This window comes from Phyllobates terribilis, unplaced genomic scaffold (genome assembly GCF_046119375.1).
Source record: "Phyllobates terribilis strain yellow unplaced genomic scaffold, ASM4611937v1 Scaffold_2__4_contigs__length_985480577, whole genome shotgun sequence".
NCBI lineage: Eukaryota > Metazoa > Chordata > Amphibia > Anura > Dendrobatidae > Phyllobates > Phyllobates terribilis.
Genome location: NW_027362762.1, coordinates 841,115,505 through 841,139,928, shown reverse-complemented (window position 1 = coordinate 841,139,928; position 24,424 = coordinate 841,115,505). Strand labels below are relative to the sequence as shown.

Here is a 24,424-nt window from a genome sequence, read left to right as displayed (position 1 = left end):
GGTTCTTTGTGAAGGGGTCTCCATTCTCAAAAGGGATTGCCCAAATGGGTCAACCATCTTCATGTATATTTTGATATTGTATGACATTCTGGGCTGTGCAAGTATTACGGCTCACAATCTACATATAAAGTATACAATACACGTATTCTGGGCATGGGAGCACTGTATCTACAGTATATCTCTAATAGAGTTGTTTGAAGTATCAATGCACTTTGTCAGATGTCAGTTCATTTTTCTCCTGAAGAATATACAGCCAACTATACTAGTGATTGGGGGAATTTTTATATATTTCTAGTTGAGTACATTTCATTCATACATTTTCTGAAGTCACAATCTTATTCTTATGGGTTATTTTTATGTATAAGCTGATTTTTTTCAACATAGTAATATAAAATGAATGCAAAGCAGTGATATCCAAGCTGATTGAAGAGGAACACTAGTAAAGTACAATTTCACCAAATAAAACTATTGCATTAAAGAGTTCATCCCATAGCATTAGTTATATTCTAGAAAGTATGGAGCAGTCTTATTTCTAATTTTTGTACATTTTTGACAAGGTCTATGAAGCCTGATAAAAAATGACAAAAAAATTGTTAAATTAGCTTAGGTTTCATTTTTTTAAATCAAAACAATTACATGGGTTTTCAATAAATAACTCAATAGATTTGCTCGCTGTAAAATTAACAAAATGCTCCAACACTACCTCTCCCCTTCTGCTCCTGATCTAAGTTGACAGGCTCTAACCGAAATTTTGTTACCACAGCACATGATTGCTGTAGCCAAACTCAGCGGTCTCATGCAATCTACATTGGCAGATCTGCTGAGACCAGTGATTGGCTATAGTGGTTATATGTTGTATCCATAACATGTTATTTTTTAAAAAAGTAAATTATGAAAAATCCTTTTATGCACAGTCTTACATTTCCCTAAAGGTTACATTGTTTTTATGTTTTTGTCTTTCATAAATCTTTTCGATTGTTATTTTGCCTAAAAGTAATAATTGCCCTAAAGTACTTCTGTTACAATTTTTGTAGTGATTTACTACACTCCTAAAAATTTAAACTGTAATACCAAGTAGAAAAAGTCATGGAGTTATGGAATTCACAGGATCAACACACATGCTAATGATATGCAAATTCTGACAAAGTTTTTCAAGGAACAACTGTAGATAGACATCTGGCTCACAGCCAAATATCATAAAACCTTCTTCTCAAGGTTTACATTGATACTGTTTGTTGTCTTAGGCTAGGTATGTGGCATCCTATTTCACTTCCAGATTTACACCACAGGTATACTTTTTTAAGATGGTAGTCTCTCATGTCTCTACTAAATTTAGTCATGAATTTTCTTAACTGTAGAGTCCAATACCTTATCGATTTGAGAATCAAAATTGAGGAGTTTCTCAGATGGACAGTTGGATCTGAAATCCACCTGTGCAGTATCTATCTGAGCATCCAATTTAGTGATAGATCTGGAGTTGAGGTCCACCAATAGTTGCATAAGCGACAGTGAGCAGTTTGTACATGTTTCCTCCCATTTAGTGACAAACAATTCATCATCTACTGGGAATGTAGGGGTAACATATACACGTAACCCTCTTGGGATCATTTGGCGAGTAATATATTTTCCCAAGAATGCCCTATTCCACCAAAGTTTTGTTCTTTTAATCAATAAATTTTGAATTGACATGGAGTTTTCATCCCATCCTTGATCATCCACCACTTGTCCATCCTTCACATTACCCCCAAAGGCCTGTTCAATCTGTGACAGCCAGGATTTCTCCTTGGCCTTGCAGTCCATATTGCCAGAAAAGACAAAACCTGTGCAAAACACAGCATAAATTATATAATAAACACAATTCATGGAAGGTGGTAGTATGTTAACCCTAAAAGGGTGTATAAGCCAAATCTCTATATATATTAGTACTACAAACTACCATAATAGGGACTAAAAAGGCTACATCGTCAAAAGGACAGGAAAAACACAAAACAAACAACGATTAAGAAGTCTCTGAATTTAAGAAGATAGATCAAAGTTTATTTATAAATAGTGACAAGCACACAAAAAGGGTAAAGTGCATGTACAAACGGCAGAACCTAAACCATCCCGCTCCACATGGCAACCTTTGAAATAATTAAATGTACATAATTTAATCGTTCATTTCTAATGTACAGAATCCTAGGAGATGTTACCATAAAGAAGTGGCAACAAATAACATCTCCGTATAACCATTAGTGTTGAGCCACCCCCGTAGTGTTCGAGTTCGGTTCGGTTCGTCGAACACCCGTGTGTTCGCCGAACTGTTCGTCGAACTGTTCGTCGAACACCTTCGAACACCGTTAAAACCAATGGCAGGCAAACAAAAACACATAGAAACACATAGAAAACACCTTCAAAGGTGTCCAAAAGCTGACAAACTGCTCAGAAGACACAACTAACACATGGAAAAGTGACAAGTACATATAGTCATGCGAAAAGAAAAGAGGTGGAGGAGTAAAAGGAGGGGGAGACACAGATATAGGCATGTCATGCCCTTCTAAAATCCAAAAAGTGAGAAGCCGAGACGGCCAGTCCGCTCCTGCCCGTGCCACCTCCGTGTCGCCGGGTTTGTGCCAGAGCCGCGGTGAACCCTGACGGCCAGCCCCCCTCTCCCAATACTGGTGCCTGTCCGCTGGTGGGTCGAGAGAGCCCCCCTGTGGTGGAGGCAGCTCTAAGCTTTTTAATTTAAATTGTCCCTCTAATTTGAATGAATACACTTTAAATCCATTTACAAGGATCTATTGGAGGGCAAGTCTCATGCCAGCAGCCGCGTAATTCCAGCTCCAGTAGCGTCCACTAAAGCTGCTGCAGTTAAAAAGCTTTTATAAGGATCGAGCTCGGCTGTCCACCGCAAGGCATCCTAGTGCCAGTCCCAGCCCCTATGCCTTGGGGTGCCTCCTGATGCTCTTCACTAAGTATCCCGTGGTCCCGAAGCATTTCCTTTGAAAAAATTAAGTGTCCAAACTACAGGTGGTGTAGCTTGCTTAACAGCCGGGATAATCCGCTGACTAGCAGACACTGCTACTAGGCACAAAGTATTTCCTGGGCTAGATGCAGTTAAAAATTTGTAAGTAGATACTCTCGTTGGATGCTGAGAAAGCATTCCATAGAGTCTCCTGGCACGCCATATATGATTCTCTTAAAAAGCTTGGGGTAGGGGTCTAGGGGACCCTTTTATAGCCAAAATCACGGCCCTGTATCACAATACGTCACCTAGGCTGAAGATAAATGGAACTGTAGCACCGAGGGCTCGGTTGCTACAGACGTATTGCACCTCACCCAGAGGTGTGATATCTCACTCTCAGATAAGGATGGAGTGTGGATCAGGACCCGACACCTGCATGCATTACACCACATTGCCGTGGGGCAGGGCGACCAATATGCCCCTGAGATGGGCACGACAGTCCCTGTCCCTGGCTGGAGTGGGGGGAGGGAACACTGAGGAAGGGGAACCCTGCAGTGCAGGAGCAGGGAGGAAGCAGTTCCTGGGTGCATTGAGAAGGGAGTATAAAAGGTGGGCACCATCTTAGTTCAGTGCAGAGAAGTCTGAGCAGAAGTGGCAGGGAGCAGGGGCTCTGCATGAGCTCTGCTCCGGAGGCGGGCCTAGTAACAGAGGCCCAGGCCTGCAAGAGGGAGAAGGAAGGAAGAGGAGCGGAGAAGGCTCCAGGAACGAGGAATGAAGGGATCCCAGGGGTGCGAACGGGCGAGTCGCCACCGCACACCCGAATCCACCTGCGTGGAGGGGTCAGGCCAAAGGGGGAGACCGGTCCCCGAAGTAGTGGAGGCAGGAAACGACCCTCAGCTAGAAACCGGAGGCTCTGACATTTTATGTGGCGCAGCCCCTTGCTCCACCCGCTAGGAAGGCACCACATAGGGTCAGGGAAACTGGCGCCAAGTTTACCAAGAGGAGGCCCGAGGCAGCCGGACAGAAGTGTTGGCAAGAAAGGCCAGACAAAGGACACACAAAGGGGGTCCTGTGAAGCGCTCCAAAGTTATCTGGGAGTTGTCTGAGCCCCTCACCTGGTGAGCACAGTACGACGTGGGCAGCCGTTACCTGCAGACGTGGTCTGGATAATAAGAACTGTGAGTAAAGGCCCTGAACTGCATCACTGACTCCGTGTCGTTACTGCTGCTGCCCTGCACCATCACCCCCATCCTCCGCATACACTGCCCTGAGGCTATACTCCTCCCGTGGGGAGTTATGCTACGCTCTGCTGCACCCACAACACCAGCCTTAGCGGTCTGCCCTGTAGCGGCGGTTCACTCTGACCGCAATCCACGGGTGGCGTAGTCGGACATTTAAACATCAAAACCACATAAATAGTTCCGCCACTGGTTTGACCGCCCTGAGCCACGGAACCGGATCGCCGCCACGAAGACTACAACCACCAGCATCCACCAAAAAGGGTCCGGCTCCGGGTGTCCCAAGGCCCAGGGGGTGCGTCAGAACATTTTCATCACCTTTCACAATCACCAATGGGACAAGGCAGGGATGTCCTCTGTCCCCTCTCTTATACATCCTAGTGACGGAGCACCTGCTCTCATCAATTCGCCATAACCCCAATATTAGGTGGATTGAGGTGGGAGGCACCAAGTACAATTGCTCTCTATTTGCTGATGATGTCCTAGTATATATCACTCAATCACATATATCCATCCCTGCTGTTATGGCTGAAATAGATCACTTTGTTACATGGTAAAATTTTAAAATCAATGCAGCGAAGTCTGAGGCCCTCGATGTCTCCCTCCCTAAATCCATATAGGATTCCATCCAGTCCAACTTTCCCTTTGCCTGGCCCTCACAGGGTATCAAATACTTAGGAATTCCTATTCATAGAGACCTCTCCCATCTATGTTATCTTAATTTTGGGCCCTTTATTGAACAATTTCATACAGACCACGGTTGGCAAGTTAGAACTGTAAGATTCACTACGTGAACCACTGGTGTTTTGTGGAAAAGCACATGTACACCGCGTTCCAAATTATTATGCAAAAAGTGTTTAGGAGTGATAAGGGAAGAATTTGTTTGTTTGTCAGTTAAACTCATTGATGGTGATGTGTGTCAGGGCTCTTTATATCACTGTAAGCAATTGCAGACACCTGTGCTAATTAGTTTGGCAGGTGTGTCCAATGAAAGGCAAGACTACTTAAGAAGGCTCTCTCACATTATTAAGCAGCCTACATTTTCTGCCAAAATGGGAAAGAAAAAGGATGTGTCGGCTGCTGAGAAGCAACAAATTGTGGAGTGTTTAGGTCAAGGCATGACTACAATCAACATTGTGCGATGATCAGGATGAAGTGTCTTGGCAATCAAGAAGTATGTAGCTGATTCACAGTACACACGTGTGCGTGCTGATAAGGGCAAATTGAGGACTCTTTCCTACAGGCAATTACGTCAGGTTGAAACAGCAGCGGCAAAAAAGCCTTGTCATAGCAGCAGACAAGTTTTTGAAGCTGCTTGTGCCTCCAACGTCCCCCGAACAACAAGATGCAGGGTCCTTCAGAGGTTTGCAGCTGTGCATATGCCATCCTGTCGACCTCCTCTATCCACTTCACACAAGCAGAAACGGCTCCAGTGGGCCTAACATTACATGAAGACTGATTCCAAAACTGTTTTGTTCACGGATGAGTGCCGTGCAGCGCTCGATGGTCCAGATGAATGGAGTGGAGGATGGCTGGTTGATGGACACCCCACGCAAACACGGCTACAGCGCCAACAAGGAGGAGTTGGAGTAATGTTTTGGGCTGGAATCATGGGGAGAGAGATTGTCGGCCCTTTTAGGATCCCTGAAGGCGCTAAAGATGAACTCCATAATGTATGTGGATTTTCTCAAACAGCACTTCCTGCCATGGTTCAAGAAGAAGAACCGTGTATTTCACAGCAAGATCATTTTTCTGCATGATAATGCACCATCTCATGCTGCACATAAAACATCTGCATCTCTAGCTGATATGGGCATAAAAGGGGACAAACTTATGGTGTGACCCCCATGCTCCCCTGACCTCTACCCCATTCAGAACCTTTGGAGCATCATTAAAAGGAGTGTCTATGATGGCGGGAGGCAGTTCACATCTAAGCAACAGCTCTGGGAGGGTATTCTGTCCTCATGCAAAACAATTGAAGCAGAAACCATCCAAAACCTGACAAATTCAATGGACGAGAGAGTTCAGAAGCTCCTTTCGAACAAGGGGTCCTATGTGAAAATGTAACATCACCTAGAATAAAGTTTTGAGTTGAAAACTGTTTGATTTCAGTTTCTAACAACCTGCTAATGCTTATAATTTCAAAAATGACCATTTTTTTGGTCTTTATTAAAATGAAAAGGTTGATCGAAAAGTTTGGGGGATCTAAGAGTGTGGCAACCCAGTAGTCATGATTACTTCGAATTCTGACAATATGAGGGTCATGCTGCAGGTAGTGCAGCAAGAAGGCACTTATGTGTCTTGCGCATCTCGGAGCCCCAAAATTATTTTCTGGGCTAGATGCAGCTAAAAATTATTTTTAATTTTAAATCTGGTGAAGCTTATTATAGATGGCCTAATAGGATCAGTGCTGCACACTGCTACAAAGCCCAAATTATTTTCCAGTCAAGATACAGATAAACATGATTAGTAATTTGAAAGCTTAAAATGGTTGGTAGGGTGATTTTAACCAATCATCAAGCTTTTACTCTCCCCAGGATGACACAGGGGTAGAAAAGTCGTTTCGGATCCATGATTTGTTCATCTTTATGAACGTGAGTCTGTCTACATTATCAGTGGAGAGCCGCGTGCGCTTATCTGTCAGCACACCACCAGCAGCGCTGAACACACGTTCAGACAGAACGCTGGCTGCGGGGCATGACAAGATCTCCAAGGCGTAAGTGGCTAGCTCCGGCCATTTATCCAGATTGGAAGCCCAAAAAGAGCAAGGGTCCAGTGACACAGTCGTGGCTTCAATGTTTACTTGGAGATACTCCTGTACCATCGTCTCTAGGCGTTGACTATGTGTCAGACTTCTTGTCTCCTGTGGCCTTGCAAAGGATGGGCTAAAAAAGTGGTGAAATGATTCCGCAAAATTGATGTTACCAGCAGATACTGTGGTTCTGTTACGGTTTGAGTGCTGAACACTTGACGGTCCCACGGTTGGCAAGTTGAAACTGTGAGATTCACTACGTGCACCACTGGTATTTTGTGGAAAAGCACATGTAAGATTCTGCAACAGTCTCTGCTGATACTCCTGCATGCGTGCATCCCTTTCTATGGCAGGAATAATTTCTGCAAATTTACTTTTGTACCGGGGATCTAACAGTGTGGCAACCCAGTAGTCAGGATTATTTCTAATTCTCACAATTCGAGGGTCATGTTGCAGGTAGTGCAGCAAGAAGGCACTCATGTGTGTTGCGCATCCAGGAGCACCAAGTCCCTGTTGTGTTGGTGGCGAGGTAACAATCATGCTTCCTTCCTCTGTCCTCTCCCCCCAACCTCGCACAACAGAAATGTGATCAAGGTCTCCCTCATCTGATGAGTCTTCCATCAGTTCGTCCTCCACTTCTTCCTGGGCTCCTGCACCTTCCTCACTAGTTTGGCTGCTACCATGCGCCCTGGTAAAACCATCTCCCCCACCCTCACATGCCTGCCGCCTTGGTACTGCCGACCGTCTGGACCTTGCAGATGTTAGCCCTTCCGCATACAACTCCTCCTCCTCTACTTCCTCCACCTCCTCTTGTGTCACCACCTGACTCCGAATTCTGTTTAACATGTGCTCCAGCATGTAAATCACCGGAATAGTCATGCTGATAATGGCATCGTCAGCACTAAACATCTTCGTCGCCATTTCAAAACTGTGCAGAAGGGTGCATAGGTTCCTGATCTGAGACCACTCCTCCAGCGTGATTTGCCCCACCTCTGAATCTCGTTGGCCCAGGCTATACGTCAGAACGTATTGCACCAGGGCTTGTTGGTGCTGCCACAGTCGCTGCAACATGTGCAGAGTTGAATTCCACCGGGTAGGCACATCGCATTTTAGCCGGTGAAGTGGCAGGCCCAACGACTTCTGTAGAGATGTAAGTCGCTGAGCTGCGGGATGCGAACGGCGGAAGTGAGCACACAGCGACCGTGCCCTCTGCAGAAGGCCATCTAGTCTGGGATAGTGGGCTAAAAATTGCTGGACAACCAGGTTCAACACGTGAGCCATACAAGGCACGTGTGTGACATTGCCCCGGCGAAGGGCCGCACCCAGGTTTGCAGCATTGTCGCACACGGCCTTCCCTGGTTTCAGGTCCAGTGGAGACAACCATTCATGAAATTGGTTCTCCAGAGCTGACCACAACTCCTCAGCTGTGTGACTCACATTTCCCAGACATTTCAATGTAAAAACCGCCTGATGACGTTGAGCCCTACTGCCAGCATAGTAAGGAGGTGTGCAGGATCCCTTCTGCGCAGTTAGAAAGCTTGTGGCATGACCAGACAGGCTTTGGGTGCAGGTGGAAGACCGAGAGGAGGTTGAGGAGGCAGAAGCAGTGGAGGAACTTTGACATAAAGAGGATTGACGCACAACTCGTGGGGACGGCAAGACTTGGACAGCAGCCCCTTGTCCTGCTGTCACCATAGTTACCCAGTGCCCAGTCAGCGACATGTAACGCCCCTGTCCATGCCTACTCGTCCAAGTGTCTGTGGTGAAATGCACCCTGTCACACACAGAGTTTATCAAAGAAGCGGTGATGTTGTGTGCGACATGCTGGTGGAGCGCAGGCACACCTTTCTTTGAGAAGTAGTGCCGACTGGGCATCTGGTACTGGGGCACTGCGACGGACATAAGGTCTCGAAAATCCTCTGTGTCCACCAGGCGGAAAGGCAGCATTTCTATAGCCAAGAGCTTGCAGATGGTGAAATTCAACCTCTTAGCTTTCTCATGGCTAGGAGGAAATGGTCTTTTACTTGTCCACATCTGAGGGACCGAGGGCTGGCTATTGTGCTTAGACGGGGTTGATAAGGGTGTCCCCGGCAAACTGCCGGTTTGTGAGGAAGATGCAGGCGGACATGTTAGGTTGCCTTGATCCAAAGGTGGTGCTATCGATGTCGGACAGCGCTCAACACCAGCTGGTGTTACCACCTCCAAAGAAAATGATGACCTGCCAATCACGCTGGCTGTTGCGGGTAAAGAGGTGGCAGGTCTGCGCCCCAAAACAGGTGTGACTGCTGTCCCCCCAGTCACAGAGGATGAAGAGGCCGCGGATGCACAAGATATGGCAGACGGTGATTGGCCCGGCCGGCTAGGCCGCATTGTAGCACACTGAGCTTCCCACTGCAACTTATGCTTCATGTCCATGTGCCGGTTCATGCATGAAGTACTCAAACTATGTATTTTTTGGCCTCTACTTAGCTTTTGCTGACAAATGTTACAGATAACACGAGTTGGGTCATCTTTATCGATCTGAAAAAATGCCCAGGCTATGCAAGGCTTAGCACCCATGCGACCTGAAGAGCCACCACGACTTGTGGTGAGAGGCAGAGTTGTGTTTGAGGATGTAGTTGTTGACGTGCTTCCAGTACTACGTCTCTGTCCAGGAAGGCGCAACCTGACCTCGTCGTCACTAGCATCTTCCTCCACCTCCTCTGCTGACCTCATCTCTTGGCTGACTGTGGGTTGACAGTAAGTGGGATCTCCGACCTCATCATCATCACCCTGTGCGTTATCACACCCGTCGTCCTCAGAGCCAACCTGTTCCTGCCCTGACAAAAAACTAAAGCTGTCGCTCCAATCAGGTATTTGAGTCTTATCATCGTCTTCCTCATTGTCTCCACCAACAGGAGTTACAGTTTGGGAATGAGGGTCTACATTATGGTCAGAACCTTCTGCGTCTGGTCCTGGATCCGACTCATAAAGATTCTGGGCATCAGTGCAGATCATTTCCTCGTCTGGATTCACAGAAGCGCTGGAGTCGACCTCTGATTCCCAGGCTATAGTATGAGTAAACAGCTCTGCAGACTCAACCATCTGTTCTACCTCATACTCAGACGGGCAGCTGGAGATTTGGGAGCTGTGAGGAAGCAAGTGCGATTTGGGTGACACCTTTGAGGACTGGAGTATTTGTGATGTTGAAGTTGATGTGGAGGAGAGCCCACTTAAAGGAGCACTTGATATCCGTTGAAGCACCTGCTGTTTTTGTGCCTCATCTGGAATTTGTAGCGATTGGAGTGGCCGTAAGAAAGCGATCTTATCACATTGTCCGCTAAAAGAAGTAGACATTTTAGTTTGGCTGGAAGATGGTCTTTCTTCTGCACCTACCCCACGGACACAACCTTTTTTCCCCTTCCCAACACGCCTATTCCCCTTTCCACCAGCAGCAGGCCTTTTTCCACTCATTTTGGTGGTTAACTAATTCACAACTCTGGAGTTGTTTGCACAAAAAAACAATGGATGGTAACCGAGCAGAGCTGAGTGGCCAAACTGTGGTATTAGGCCAAAACTATTGGCTGGGCTAGATGCAGAAAAAAATTATTTTTAATTTGCAACCTGATGGAGGTCAGTATAGATGGACTAATAGACCAAGTCCCACACACTGCTAGAAGCCCAAATATTTTTTCAGAGCTAGATGCAGAAAAAAAATATTTTTAATTTGCAACCTGATGGAGCTCAGTATAGATGGACTAATAGACCAAGTCCCACACACTGCTAGAAGCCCAAATATTTTTTCAGAGCTAGATGCAGAAAAAAATTATTTTTAATTTGCAACCTGATGGAGGTCAGTATAGATGGACTAATAGAACAAGTCCCACACGCTGCTAGAAGCCCAAATATTTTTTCAGAGATAAATGAAGAAAAAAATTATTTTTAATTTGCAACCTGATGGAGGTCAGTATAGATGGACTAATAGACCAAGTCCCACACACTGCTAGAAGCCCAAATATTTTTTCAGAGCTAGATGCAGAAAAAAATTATTTTTAATTTGCAACCTGATGGAGCTCAGTATAGATGGACTAATAGTCCAAGTCCCACACACTGCTAGAAGCCCAAATATTTTTTCAGAGCTAGATGCAGAAAAAAATTATTTTTAATTTGCAACCTGATGGAGGTCAGTATAGATGGACTAATAGAACAAGTCCCACACGCTGCTAGAAGCCCAAATATTTTTTCAGAGATAAATGAAGAAAAGAATTATTTTTAATTTGCAACCTGATGGAGGTCAGTATAGATGGACTAATAGACCAAGTCCCACACACTGCTAGAAGCCCAAATATTTTTTCAGAGCTAGATGCAGAAAAAATTATTTTTAATTTGCAACCTGATGGAGGTCAGTATAGATGGACTAATAGACCAAGTCCCACACACTGCTAGAAGCCCAAATATTTTTTCAGAGCTAGATGCAGAAAAAATTATTTTTAATTTGCAACCTGATGGAGGTCAGTATAGATGGACTAATAGACCAAGTCCCACACACTGCTAGAAGCCCAAATATTTTTTCAGAGCTAGATGCAGAAAAAAATTATTTTTAATTTGCAACCTGATGGAGGTCAGTATAGATGGACTAATAGAACAAGTCCCACACGCTGCTAGAAGCCCAAATATTTTTTCAGAGATAAATGAAGAAAAAAATTATTTTTAATTTGCAACCTGATGGAGGTCAGTATAGATGGACTAATAGACCAAGTCCCACACACTGCTAGAAGCCCAAATATTTTTTCAGAGCTAGATGCAGAAAAAAATTATTTTTAATTTGCAACCTGATGGAGGTCAGTATAGATGGACTAATAGACCAAGTCCCACACACTGCTAGAAGCCCAAATATTTTTTCAGAGCTAGATGCAGAAAAAAATTATTTTTAATTTGCAACCTGATGGAGGTCAGTATAGATGGACTAATAGACCAAGTCCCACACACTGCTAGAAGCCCAAATATTTTTTCAGAGCTAGATGCAGAAAAAAATTATTTTTAATTTGCAACCTGATGGAGGTCAGTATAGATGGACTAATAGACCAAGTCCCACACACCGCTAGAAGCCCAAATATTTTTTCAGAGCTAGATGCAGAAATTTTTTTTATTCAATTTGCAACCTGATGGAGGTCAGTATAGATGGACTAATAGACCAAGTCCCACACACTGCTAGAAGCCCAAATATTTTTTCAGAGCTAGATGCAGAAAATTTTTTTATTCAATTTGCAACCTGATGGAGGTCAGTATAGATGGACTAATAGACCAAGTCCCACACACTGCTAGAAGCCCAAATATTTTTTCAGAGCTAGATGCAGAAAAAAATTATTTTTAATTTGCCACCTGATGGAGGTCAGTATAGATGGACTAATAGACCAAGTCCCACACACTGCTAGAAGCCCAAATATTTTTTCAGAGCTAGATGCAGAAAAAAATTATTTTTAATTTGCAACCTGATGGAGGTCAGTATAGATGGACTAATAGAACAAGTCCCACACGCTGCTAGAAGCCCAAATATTTTTTCAGAGATAAATGAAGAAAAAAATTATTTTTAATTTGCAACCTGATGGAGGTCAGTATAGATGGACTAATAGACCAAGTCCCACACACTGCTAGAAGCCCAAATATTTTTTCAGAGCTAGATGCAGAAAAAAATTATTTTTAATTTGCAACCTGATGGAGGTCAGTATAGATGGACTAATAGACCAAGTCCCACACACTGCTAGAAGCCCAAATATTTTTTCAGAGCTAGATGCAGAAAAAAATTATTTTTAATTTGCAACCTGATGGAGGTCAGTATAGATGGACTAATAGACCAAGTCCCACACACTGCTAGAAGCCCAAATATTTTTCCGAGCTAGATGCAGAAAAAAATTATTTTTAATTTGCAACCTGATGGAGGTCAGTATAGATGGACTAATAGACCAAGTCCCACACACCGCTAGAAGCCCAAATATTTTTTCAGAGCTAGATGCAGAAAAAAATTATATTCAGTTTGCAACCTGATGGAGGTCAGTATAGATGGACTAATAGAATGATGCTATGCCCAAAAGATTTTACTTCACTAGGTGCAGTAAAAAAATTGGTATTCTATACACAGGTGGTATATCTTGCAACACAGATAGGCTACTCCACTGACTAACACACTCTGCAATAGGCCAAAAAGGATTAGCTTTGCTAGATTCAGCCAAATGCTGTGAAAAAAACTTGCACAGCACTGGCACAGACCTGCCTGGCAAAAACTGATAGGAACTGATGTAACCTAGTCCTGAAAAGGACTCCAATTACAATTAGTCTTTACTCCCACAATCTATCTATTTAAGAGCACAGACCTGCCTGATAAAAGTCGTAGGAAATGCTGTAACCTAGTCCTTAAAAGGACTGCAATCACAACTATTCCCTACTCCCAAGCTATCTGTATATTTGTGCGAAAATTGGCTTGAAATTAACAAGGTATAGCGCACACAGCAACAGCGGTGCCGTCTAACACGCAGCTGCAGCAGTGAGAAAATGGTGGCGACGGGGAAAATGGCTTGGTCTTATAGGGCAAGGACATGTGACATACACTGCCAATCACACATGCCCTTGCTTGTGTGAAAAAAAGCACTTCGCTCCGTGTGTGCGCTGCTGATAGGCTGACAGATTGCACCTCCCCACTGCAAATGCGGGAAAGAGAAAAAAAAATGGAGATCTTCATTGTTCCTGCAGAGATCCATCCCCTGCCCCTCCCCCCGCCCCGCTGTACACTCAAACTGCGTATTAACATTAATTTTCATCATTATTGAGAAAAAATCCAGTTATGATTTTGGTGCACGAACAGTTATCGAACATAACCTCGAACAGCCGAATTTTTCTCAAATTGTTCGTGTAAGCCAACCGGCTCGAACACCGCCCAAAACAGCTCGAATTTGAGATTGGCGAACAGTTCGAGTAGAACAACGCTCATCTCTAATAACCATATGTGTTACCAAAAAGGTACTCTCTTAGTAATAACTGTAACACAAAAGTATCCATAGATTGTAAATTGGAACATATGGTATACACTATAATACCCTTACATATTAAATTAAATAGTCGAATGATTGTTCCTACCACTCAATACATCTGAAAACATATAAGGTCCACAAATCGCTCTCTGTATACATACCAGGAAATGACAGGCCAACGCCAAAGGACAGTCAGATGGATGCAAGAGTATATATAAGGAAGGTGCGCACGTGGAGCGGAAACCCCGACGCGCATTTCCGTCTCCCTTCGTCAGGGGGCATGCAGGAATGACAGGTGTATCTGTATATATAGGCGCCGAGAGACGCCGAGGACCGGAAATGACGCATGCGTAACCATGGGAGCCGAAACGCCGGCCGGCGTCCGTGTCACATGACATCCGGCGGCAGGGCTAAAGGCACTGACATCTGGCGCCACTGAGGACACAGAAAGCCGGCAGGCGCCAAGGATCGCATAGCACGCATGAGTACCTGGTCAAGAATATCTCTGAACGTAAGGTACATGTGAAGGAGCTCATTAAACTGCATCTTTCATATACATGTGTATACTAAATAAAAAACCACAAAGGTAGAGCGAAAAGGGGAGGAAGAAGGGTAGCCAAGCAACACTTACTAGTTGCAGCATGGATATGTGACTAATGTATAAACCACCTGCAGAACACAATCAATATAGATAGTCAAATGTGAACCTGTCTATATATATGTATCACTCTTTCAAAACAAACGATTATGCAAAAATTTAAGAAACACACAATCAGGATATAATCATATGAATAGAGAGTTGTGTAGACTAAAGCAGTATATTATCGAATATAACGCACCAAAAATGGTACATTAAGATAGTGTATTAGAATCCACATAACATCTACATAATTCAAAGCAAAATCAAAGATCTCCATATTTGCATGGACAGAATAGTATATTACAACAGTGTATATTATAACCGACACACATTTATACAAATATATATAGAAGTAACACACATCATAAAATATGAATATGAATTGTTCTTTTTCTTATTTTCTTTTTTGCAGATGAGAATGTAGATGTTCACAAAACCAATGGAGTGGTTCACAATAAAGATGCAGGGAGGAAAGAATGACCAGAGATGAAGAGAGGGGAAAGAAGGTCCTAAACAACATGGAGAAAAGGGTAAGTTAAAAACAATTAACAATAAAAGATTAAAAACAGAGTTTGACCGTAAGAACCAGTTACGATGGAAATATAAGAATTATGCGTATACAATTATATATATAAGCAAAACGTGATGGATGATCAGAGGAAGGGTGCATAACTTATGTTTTCGTTTAATCCATTGGGATGCAAGGTATTGAGAGTCCAAATCCAACGGGACTCAAGTTGGGCGAGTTTTAGTCGCTTGCAGTGCAGAATGGATCAGTTGTCGAACCAGTGGTATGGCCATTTCTCCAAGGTGTCCAAGGAGCGGTTTTTCAACACGTCAAAGCAAGACTGCATTTTGCTTATGCTACTGTAAGCAGCCTGTGTGTCCTAAACATTCTACCATCGCCTTCAGCGTCTCCAGACTTGTCTACCTTTGAGCACACCTGGGATGTCATTGGTCGGCAGTTGCAAAAGGAAGCTGCCAGCAGCAGATCTTGATGATTTATATGCCAACATGCATTCAGCATGGCAGAATATTCCTCAAACAACCATAAATAACCTTATTGATAGCATGTAAAAGCATGCATTTCTGTACTATTTGTGAGTGATGTTTCCGTAGGTGGTGCTCTTATTCGATAAAGGAATAAATGAAGATGTTTTGAAAATTGTTTCCATGTTTTCATCATTTGCAGATTATTAACATACAGTATCTTTCCATAATTCCATGACTTTTCTTTCTTGGTGTTGTAATTTCAATGTTGAAAAGTGTATATATACTTTTAATTACTGCTCTTACGTAATACAGAGACAGAATCTATCTCAAATTTTAATTTCCCAGACATAGTTCTATGATGACAAACTTTAGAGCAACTTGGCTATCAGTCAGCAACTTTAGGTGATACGGAACAAACCGGACCAATTTGTCACAAAATAACCCTCAAGCAACAGAAAGCTTTTTATTGGAAGAGACAATGGTATTTTTACAGAATAATTAGAGGCAGGCATCGTCATATGTTATACACCTTTTATAAGGCTGTTTGGAAAAATATACCCAACTAAGTAGATTATATATAAAACGTTAGTTGAAGGGAATAAATACCCACAGATGTAGCATTTATTAACACACTATGCGTTTATTATACCATGTTACAAAAAATGTATAACACATCAAAAACCATTGAACGTGTTAGGTTAGGTGTCCTGTTACAGTTTTCTGTATTGGGATATCTTGCTACATTGATGTATATAAATCTTGGCAAGGTATATTTTAAGCATATATTTTGCCATTCCAGCTATCTGTTACACCTTCCAGTGTAGAAATAAGCTTGCATTCAGATAAAAAATATTTTCAGGTACCATGATGTTGTAAGTTTAGTTTTGTGTAACAGTGAGAGGTGAATATTATCTTCAAAATATAGTTGCTAAAAGAGATACCGGTGACTGCATTGCAAAGTGTTTAACTCATTCCTGACATCTGCCACCAATAAATGGAGCATGTCAAGTGAAAATGTATAGAACTGGCTCAAGAGCTGAGCCAGCACCATACCCTTCAGATACCTGCTGTGTTATAGTGCTGGAATCTGTCTGTATCTGCAACAACTGGAGCTCCGCTGTATTGCAGTATACAAAAGAACCAATCAGATGATTGCAGATTGAACTCTTCCAGTTGGACTAAAAAGGTAAAAGTTTATAAAAAATGAAAAAAATCAAATTACCTCCAATTTAGCTAAAATTGAAATATAAATATATTCAGTTTTATCACATTTTTAAAAGTCCAATTTATCAAAATATAAAAAGTGTTTAACCCATACAGTAGATGACGTAAAGCAAAAAAATAATCAAAGCGACAAAATTGCTGCTTTTCCATCACCGTAACTCCAAAGAAAATGCAATAAAAAGTGATTAAAACATCTTATGTACTTCATAATGGTATCAATAAAAATATCAGCTTGCCTCCCAAAAGCCAAGTGCTCAAACAGTGTAATCAATGGCCAAATAAAAGAAGAGTTATTGGTCTCAGAAAATGGCAACTCAAACTAATTTTTTAATTCCATTTCTAAACTTTTTTTCATTGCCAAAATAAAAAAAATATAGAGGTTTGGTATGACCATAATCATACTTACCTGATGAATCATATTAATTACTTTGCAATAACTTGTTTATCTGTGCTTAGAGAATTGAAATAATGAAACAGGTACCCTGATAAACATCGCTTTAATTTAATGCAAGGGAATCAGGCATTGTTTAATCCCAAAACATCTGTAAGAATTAAAAAGAATCTATTATCTAGCGTTTTCTATGTCAGCGGAAGCTAAGGAGTGCCAGCAATTATTAGTATTGCCAAATCCTTCAGGAGCACGTTTTACCTCTATTGTATCATCCAGCCGGTCTGTGCATGAATATTAATCCAGACTCAAACTTTTTTCTGAACTACTTTTCTATGTGCTCATTGTGGTAGAATTCTCAATAGACTGGTTCAGAAAACAGGAATGTTGAAAATTATATAAGACAGAATATAGAATCTGGAGTGTGGCGTTCTAGGCACATTTTTTCTTATTTAGTATGACACAGATATCCTTACTGCATGCATTTAACTTATCAGCTTTTTCTGAAACATTCCAGCAATGCAAAACTCTCAGGCATCAATCTATTAGATGCTGCAAAACACGAGCTGACGTACATTCAACCCACTCATATGTATCAATCTTCCTACTATTGTTTATTTTCTTTACAATTGATGATTTCATGTGTCACTCTCAGCTTTCTTGTCCTTATTGATCATTTTTTATTTTTTCTTTCCTTTGTTTCATTTCTCTTTTAGTGCTGCAGGTAATAATTCAGCTTTTTCTTTCAGCTTGAAAAAAATGATGTCTCTGAATAATGTTCGAGATAAATAATTATTTCAGAAGAGCATAAATATTCACAGTATGCTGATGTGCAGTGATTAAATAGAGTATGAATAATTATATGCTGCTTTTATTTAAAGGGAACCTGTCATGTCGGATAACGCTAGTAACCTGTAAATATGGGGTTAATCTGCTGGTTAGTAGCATTAGAAAGGTGCCCGGCTGCTGTATTAAAAGTTCAGCTTCAGGGAGACACCGGCTTTAAATTATATAGGTGTTCCGGAGTGGCTACAGTCACCATTCTCAACAATGTGAGTGGCAGCTGTAAGGACGCCCCAAGAAATTAAAACATCAGACCAGAGCTGGCTGTCAATCACTGATAAGGTTCTATGTAGATGGGAGGAGGGAGGAGCTAGAGGCAGAGCTCCTCCCTCCTCCTCCTATCTAGATAGAATCTTATTAGTAGCAGCTACCATCTCCTATCTCAGTAATGGGAAAGTCTGTCTTCGCTGAATACAGATTTTACTTCAGAATTGAGAATTTTGATAATGAGTGATCAATTCTGGCAGAAGCAAATTTTTATGATAAGATATATTACATACAGTTAGGTCCATATATATTTGGACAGAGACAACATTTTTCTAATTTTGGTTCTAGACATTACCACAATGAATTTTAAACAAAACAATTCAGAAGCAGTTGAAGTTCAGACATTCAGCTTTCATTTGAGGGTATCCACATTAAAATTGGATGAAGGGTTTAGGAGTTTCAGCTCCTTAACATGTGCCACTCTGTTTTTAAAGGGACCAAAAGTAATTGGACAGATTAAATAACTGTTAATAAAATGTTAATTTCTAGTACTTGGTTGAAACCCCTTTGTTGGCAATGACTGTCTGAAGTCTTGAACTCATGGACATCACCAGACGCTGTGTTTCCTCCTTTTTGATGCTCTGCCAGGCCTTCACTGCGGTGGTTTTCAGTTGCTGTTTGTTTGTGGGCCTTTCTGTCTGAAGTTTAGTCTTTAACAAGTGAAATGCATGCTCAATTGGGTTGAGATCAGGTGACTGACTTGGCCATTCAAGAATATTCCACTTCTTTGCCTTTGCTTTAATAAACTCCTGGGTTGCTTTGGCTTTATGTTTTGGGGCATTGTCCATCTGTAGTATGAAACGACGACCAATCAGTTTGGCTGCATTTGGCTGGATCTGAGCACACAGTATGACTCTGAATACATCAGAATTCATTCGTCTGCTTCTGTCCTGTGTCACATCATCAATAAACACTAGTGACCCAGTGCCACTGGCAGCCATAAATGCCCAAGGCATCACACTGCCTCCGCCGTGTTTTACAGATGATGTGATATGCTTTGGATCATGAGCTGTACCATGCCTTCGCCATACTTTTCTCTTTCCATCATTCTGGTAGAGGTTGATCTTGCTTTCATCTGTCCAAAGAATGTTCTTACAGAACTGTGCTGGCTTTTTTAGATGTTTTTTAGCAAAGTCCAGTCTAGCCTTTTTATTCTTGATGCTTATGAGTGGCTTGCATCGTGCAGTGAACCCTCTGTATTTACTTTGATGCAGTTTTCTCTTTATGGTAGATTTGGATATTGATTCACCTACCTCCTGGAGAGTGTTGTTTACTTGGTTGGCTGTTGTGAAGGGGTTTCTCTTCACTATGGAGATTATTCTGCGATCATCCATCACTTTTGTCTTCCATGGGCGCCCAGGTCTTTTTGCATTGATGAGTTCACCAGTGCTTTCTTTCTTTCTCAGGATGTACCAAACTGTAGATTTTGCCACTCCTAATATTGTAGCAATTTCTCGGATGGGTTTTTTCTGTTTTTGCAGCTTAAGGATGGCTTGTTTCACCTGCATGGAGAGCTCCTTTGACCGCATGTTTACTTCACAGCAAAACCTTCCAAATGCAAGCACTACACCTCAAATCAACTCCAGGCCTTTTATATGCTTAATTGAGAATGACTTAACTAAGGGATTGCCCACACCTGTCCATGAAATAGCAACAATTGTCCAATTACTTTTGGTCCCTTTAAAAACAGGGTAGCACTTGTTAAGGAGCTGAAACTCCTTAACCCCTCATCCAATTTTAATGTGGATACCCTCAAATGAAAGCTGAAAGTCTGAACTTCAACTGCATCTGAATTGTTTTGTTTAAAATTCATTGTGGTAATGTCTAGAACCAAAATTAGAAAAATGTTGTCTCTGTCCAAATATATATGGACCTAACTGTAGGTGCTTATTTTCACACGTACTATTGATTTATGAAATAAAAATGAAAAAGACGCTTACACTTTAAATGGAATCTGTCAGCAGATTTTTGCTATGTAATCTGCGGACAGCATGCTGTAGGGGTTAAAACACAGATTTCAGCAATGCGTCTCCTATCAAATTCCGTGGTTTTGTTTATTTGTAATGATTGTTTTAGCACCAGGAGCTTATCATAGTTGGGACACAACAGCACGTGCCTCATGGTCCAGCAACACCCCCTCCTGTGATGAGCAGCTCACTGCCTATGGACATTGTACATACAGAGCCTGGTGTGGGTGGGGTTAGCTTCCTCAGCTCTGCTGTTTTGCTAAATCTAAAAACTCAGATTGTGCCTGAACTGCTGCACCCAGTAATCTAAGTGATACATTGTTGGATTCAGGGTCTCTTTGCCTACATTATGTTGCTCTCAGATGAGGAAACCACAAAGATTCTGATATCTCAATGAGTCCCAAGTCATGTAAAACACAAGTGAGTGTTTTGCTCTCAGATGAGGTAGCAAAAACCTGTTGACAGATTCCCTTTAAAGCCTTTTTTTCTCTGAAATGCCATAGTGTTATAGAGTAAAACATGGATATTTGTGATAATGGAGCTTGCCTCTGAATTATGCTGGCCATAGTTTTGACAGATGTTGGATAAATTTCTATAGATTTGAAAGAGATTGTTATCTCAAAAATCTCACAAGGAAGGTTAGAGATGCTCTCTTTAATCATAGAAGGGTTGACCTCTTTGTTAAGGTTGCTTATGGACAAAGGAAAAAATGAAAGTTGTTCCTGCTACCTATAAATATTGAACGGCAAAGCCTAACACAATCACGATTTACTGACAATCATAAGCCAAAATTTCCAAGTTCTCAATTCAAGTGAAAATATTGTTCTAAAATGGACCACAAGAAGGTGAGAAGATTAGAATCAATAGAATTATTCCTTTTACTGGGGGTCCTGAGGCTGTCACGGTTACTGACTGTGGTGGTCATTGCAGGAAACATTGTTAAAGTGTACACACGTTACTATTAATGGAAACACTTTGATGGCACTGTTAATGCCATTTTGATACCTTTGCAAATGAGGAAACGCAGATGGCACAATTAATGTGGAATATTAAAATATAATTACTAAACCCTTCAAAACCAGATCATTTTGGCTTTGAAAGAGGTAAAAAAAACCTTTTGATTTCTCATCTCCCTATTTAGAAAGTAATTTTTTTTTCATCAATAGAGCACTATAGGGTATTGTTTTGGGTACATTGTGTAGCTTCTAAATATACCATATTGGTTTACATATAGGCTAATGCTAAAGTTTGTATTCATTCAAATTTAGGGGAACAAGGAAACAGGCTTACATAATAGGAGGTTCTCAGGGGTCTTGTGGAGCAGCCATGGACTACTGACATTGCTAGTGGACCATGATCTTTTTGCTTAACTCTAGCTATAGATGATCTGTTAGTAATATATTATATCAATATGAGAATTCAATGTTCATATAACAAATGCAACAAATATAATTTTGGGAATAAATATCTAGCTTAAATGCAAGCAAACTAGACTATCTTATCTACTAAAATAGATAATGTAGCATAACTAAAAATATAGATACAACATCACATGCCATGACAACTAACAACTTGCTCCATCTCTACAGATCCCTTTCCTCTGTGTATCTGCTTAATGCCAAGTATAATGAAGGAAATTAATAATCAAAAATCTATAAACTAATTCGTTCTTCAAGAAGAGCCTCCTCACCTAAAGATGGAAAGAGAGGAGAGATGAACATAAAGCTTCTTGGTGACAGGAGCAAGTAAGCTATAGAAGACAGGAAATATCAGGTTTTGTTATAATTTCTCTAGTAACCAGTATGAAAAATGTGATATTTTATGGTTTGTTTATATGGCTAGTAAAAACATTGACATTTTTTAAAATAAAGTCCAAAAAATCTTCAAATCAATTCAGTTGTGTTTTCTTCCTGTGAATTTTGAAACAGATGGCTCAGCTGATTCATGAAATTGTTTTAATTCCTTTAGCTTGTGTTTGTCACACCTTTAAGTTAAAGCCATAAATGTAATTGTTCAACCGCTAATTCAGCTTTGGAACCTACGATGATAAAAACGAGCGACATTTTGTATTTTACTTTAAGTCAACAATAAGATTAGATGTTTAATTAATAAAAATTATACATTTTTGGATAACATACATCAAATTGCGCTATGAAGAGATCAATCTACCGACTGCGGTCTTTGCCTTTGGATAATACATGATTCTGGTCATTTTCCTTTATATACTTGCTTAAAAAAATCAATACAGCTGATAATAGCTCCAATTTGTATTACTGCTCATTTGCACTGAATTGTAATATTTATGACCCTAGTAAAGAGAACAAGAAAACAACATAACCAAACTGTCAAACCGACGAGGGAGTTGTATGAGCCTTGGTGTAACATAGCAACTGGATAATATAATGGAATATTGCACAGCAAAGTACAATTACAGTAATCGCCCAGCCGGCCTCAACCCATCTGTCTGTCTAAGAAAAAAAAATATCTTGTCAGAAAATATATTATTGAATAGACACTTTCTGAACTCATTATTGGATATGATAAGAACAGCTTTCTAATAGCAATTTATCTCACAGGAAGCTTTAAAGTCTCAATTTGTCTCTGTCGCTGGCAATGTTTGGATTAATCTGTTGCTTTGTGATTCCTTCACTGCAGTCATTCCCTGTGGGATAAAAGGGAATTGATATACACAGAGAACTGGATTTCAATTAATGCAAACCCTTACTAATTTCTTTCCTAGTGCATAAGAGAGAAACATTTTAATTCAATACTGTTTTATCATGGTTGAGTCCTCGGGGGGATTTGTCGCTGAATATTTATTGAAACTGCTGTTACAGTTCATCTCTGCAGTAACATAGGGTTGAAAGTGTTGTCTGATTTCTCTCACTTTCCCAAAGATAAATAATTTAATTAAGGTAAGACACAGAGGCTGAAGTAAGCACCACAGATCTTCATATAAAGCATCTCATTGCATGTTTCAAATTACGGATGAAATACTTTGAATGTGTCTATGGAGCATGGAGAAAAAATATTTCATGTTTCATTTTTTTTTTTAAATGCCCTGTAGAGAATTACAGTAAGCGGAAACAATGCTTATGTTATAACAGCCTAAGTGCTGTTGAATATTAGGATCTATATTTCAAAGGATAGTCACATTCCTATCTCCCAATATCCTATTTACGGTACGTGTAAACTGCGTCTTTTTCCAGAAAAAAATCGCTTCGAATAATGAAAAATAACATTGCGGTGCACATGTTCCATCTTATATCACTTCTTTTAACCACTTCAGGGTTCGGAAACCTTGGAGCGGATAAAAGAAGTGACATTCTCATTTTTCAGGTGACCGTATAAATGGGACAAGTGCTATCTGTAGTTTTGACAGATAACACTCGTACGCATGTTATTTTATGGGTCTGTGCACATGTCCAATTTTTTTAACTCCGACCGAGTGATCTGCGAAAAAAATTGCAGCATGAACAATTTGTCTCCAAAAATCAGATAGCATTCGCCTGTTCGTGTCGATGGGTCCGTGAAAAAAATCAGACCGCACTCAGACAACATCTGAGTGCAGTCCGATTTTCACAAATTGACTGCATGAAGGAGGTAGAGAAACTTATTTTTCTCTCTTCATCTCCGAGAAAATTGCATCCTACTTTGATCAAATGATGATCAGAGTCTGATTAGCATAATCAAATAGGTTTTCTCGGATGGAACAAAAACGGTCATGTGACCCTAGCCTACTAGTGATGGGGCGTATTTCACATTGCATTTTGGGACACAAAAGATGCACAAACCTGCTTGATTTTTGGTCTCAGACTGCTTGCAACTTTGTCAGACTTTACCAATCCTTTAATGTTAACTACATGTGGCTGTAACTCGCATAAAACTTGTATGCAAATTCTTGTCTTTTCTTGTTGCATATCCAAAATAATAAGCAACCTTTTGCTAGATTGTTACTCAGTACCACTTCATGAAGCCCCTTTTTTGGGGAGTTTTTGGAGGAGTTTTTCATTTCTTGAAGCATTTCTTCAAGCAAAATTGAAGAGTATCTGAAGAGTTGTTTTGAAGCAATTTTTGCAGCCTTTAGATTGGACAGTGCCTAGTTTAGAGCATATTCCATCAGTACCAGACTCAAAGAAGTGACATGAACTTTTTTTCCCACCA

General features: G+C 41.1%; 1 long non-coding RNA gene across 1 annotated transcript in view; it reads left to right on the top strand.

The window, feature by feature from the left end:
* Positions 1–22,020, top strand: part of LOC141253016 (uncharacterized) — a 210,479-nt gene extending 188,459 nt beyond the window's left edge. The window contains exons 2-3 of the long non-coding RNA XR_012314196.1: positions 14,991–15,108; positions 21,850–22,020. This is a non-coding gene — a long non-coding RNA (uncharacterized lncRNA). The remainder of the gene's footprint in view (positions 1–14,990; positions 15,109–21,849) is intronic.
* The last annotated feature ends 2,404 nt before the right edge of the window (positions 22,021–24,424 follow it).